The sequence below is a fragment of the Lupinus angustifolius genome, chromosome LG06 (assembly GCF_001865875.1).
Source record: "Lupinus angustifolius cultivar Tanjil chromosome LG06, LupAngTanjil_v1.0, whole genome shotgun sequence".
Lineage (NCBI taxonomy): Eukaryota > Viridiplantae > Streptophyta > Magnoliopsida > Fabales > Fabaceae > Lupinus > Lupinus angustifolius.
Window position 1 is genome coordinate 28237105 of NC_032014.1, and position 3092 is coordinate 28240196.

The 3092-nt window shown below is 31.6% G+C and overlaps 1 pseudogene; it reads left to right on the forward strand.

Moving 5' to 3' along the window:
- Positions 547-1659, forward strand: LOC109350579 (annotated as a pseudogene).

Consider the following 3092-nt stretch of genomic DNA (forward strand, 5'->3'; position numbering starts at 1 on the left):
TGTTTCTAATTCATATATATTGCGATATCAATAAAAAAAATTTTAAACAATAAAAAGTAATAAAAAATGGGACACTATTCAAAATAGATTAATGAGCTTCTTAGATTGTTTAACAATTCTCTTTGCAAAGCTGGATCCCTAGATGCTTGGGTATTGGGAAGTTGATCCGAGTGGAGCATACTCAATAAACTCAACATATTATTTGATCTTGGAACATTGAGTAACGGTTCTTTCCATTAACTTTTGTCATTGAAACAATAATGTGAAACATATTTATGTAATAATTTTTTTGTTATTGAAAACAGATGTAAAATTAGATATTTACTTCTCCATTAATTGAGAAGATATTTATTCGTGGACAATGATGGGAAAATCTCTACAATTAATTTAAAAAGGGTATGGAGTAATTGCGTTCTAAGCAAAAGATTCTGCTTTTGTTTAGAAACTACTTCATGTAAGGATTCCAACTAAAATGACCTAAACTATAAGATCTATTGTTGCTCATGATGCTAATTTATTGTTTGTCTATTGAAGAATGCAACATATATGCAGAATGAGATTAATTTTTCAAATGCTAAAGGTGACTTTATGTATCTAATGGTCTTGATTTTGATTAGATCTGGGAGATTTTCTCTGCTTATGTACAAATATGGTTTTGCTCAATAATGTACAAATCCTATTGCTTGTTTGGAAGTGTTTATCATTTGAGAAAAAAATATCTCAAGATATAAGGAGATAAGTTATTTCCTCCAACTACTAAAATCATGACATGTGTCTTATTTAATCATTTTCTATATAAATACTTTTAAAATTAAACAAAACACAAAACAGTATCATATGTCATACTTTCACTAACCGAAAAAAATAAATTATTTTATAGTATGAGGAGATACATTATTCTCTTAGCGTATATAACTTATAACTCTGTATAAATCTTTGTTGTATATGGATTTAGCACCCTTGTACTCATTCAATAGATTTAGCTTATAAATAAAAAACAAGAGACCAAGCTTTTAATTACTACAAGTTCTTGCATTCCCATTGCATCCACCCATCTACCCTTGCACATTATTTTGCACAATCCATCATAAATCCAGATCACAATGTATTCAGTTGGAAAAGAAAAAACGTTTTGTTAGAAGTGCTCCAATTGGGTTACAACCCAATTTTCATGATCAAATGTGATATTTCAAATTGCATTTCAAAACTACAATTACGGCTGTAACGTTATGATTTTGGGAGTCTTCATAACAACATCACAATCATAATTATGGTTGTATTTTCTCACAATTATGATAAGTACAACGTAACCATGACCATAATTTAAAACACTTAAACATTGGTCAAATGATTAATTTGTTATTGGCAAACATTTTTCGAAAGGGGAGCGCGAGTTTGAGTCGGAACAATCACACTTTATGTCTTACAGCTCTACCAACTAAGGTGCTGCACTCACAATTTCATGTAATTTCTCAAGTAATGAACAACAAAGAGGATATGTGCAAGATGGAGGAATTTGCTTCTTGAAATCAATTCCCATAGTGATTGAATTCTTCAGATATTGGAAATTGAGAGAGGTTTTGTATCCAAACTCATGATGCTGAAGAATCCTTTTGTATAAGTACAACTATAATGCAAAATTGCAAAGTAAAGATATAGTTCACACTTATAGCTTCCATATAAAGTATGTAGATACAACTTATTTGAGTGGGTTCTGTTAGCTATGTAAGGATATATTCAGGAAGGTTTATACCATTTATGGCAACGCACTCAAAATGAATTAATTTCATATCCATAAAGTGAGGGGATACTATTGGTAGTACCAAAAAATATCATTCATGCCGACGGTTATGGTGAACACAAGCAAAGTTCATGACCTGACCAACTTTCTTGATGATCAATACTTTCTTCCTTTTAAGCACAACTACAAATCCATTAAACCTAAACCATGAACAATTTGCTTCCTTTTTTTTTGGGCCCCTATTACGGTCTCTCGATAGCCTTTGGACGAGGTACTCATCCCCTTTAGGATACTAAGACATTCCTTTCTTGCAAATGTTGCTTCCAATGATTGAACTTTGGCCAATAACTTTCTACGACATCTAGGTCTAGTTTTGTGTAACCACTAGCCGAACGTCATATTGGTAAATACTTTACATCCTATATTACATGTAAAAGACACATTACTTCCATTAAAAACATGACCAAATTTTCAAGTCACATGCCATGCTTCTTCATGACTAGACCTTTTGGTAAAGGACAACTTAATGCTGTTAATAACATACTTGATCCCTATAAATCAGTGTAGTTTCAATGAGTTCAAGCATTTAACTACAGAAGAAACCTATGTTCCCAATAATCAATATCAAATGATTATAAGACATTATAATGCATGATCACTTAAGCCTGTTCTCAATAACATAAATAAATTCTCCAGCTAAATTGGATGAAAAATCAAGCCATGAAAATCATCCTAGACATAAGGAATAAATTAAAAAGGCTGAAAAGTTAATCACTCTAATTTTGCAGCTCATTAACAAACACTAATACCAGTCAAGTTACAGGTATGGAATAAACTCCAAAGTCCAACCAAATGCAGACTTAAAAACACTTTTTATTTCATTTTATAATTTCCACCGGAGAGTGAACCTCGGTGCAACGGTAATGTTAACGTTGCTGCTTAATGATTGGTCAGAGATTCAAATCCCGTTAACAATCTCTCTACTTCTAAAATAAGGTTGTATGTATATATAACATTCCCATACCTCACCAAGTGAGAGACTAGTCCACTGGACCGGAGTTATAATTTCCTTCTATTTGAAGATTGCAGCTCTCATTTTGAACATGCTGTACCAGTGAATTTAATACCAAAATTATTTTACTGTCCAACCAGACAAATCTTAACACATCAATTATTCTACTGAACAACTCTTACTTTTTTATCTGACAAATAACTTTTCCTTGACCAGTAAATTACAAAAAAATGGGATTCTATTTTATCATTAACAAAGGTTATTCTGTTAGAAATTCATAACATATTCCACATGCATTACTACAAAACTAACCCCACAGGCAAACATAAGGATTCTAAA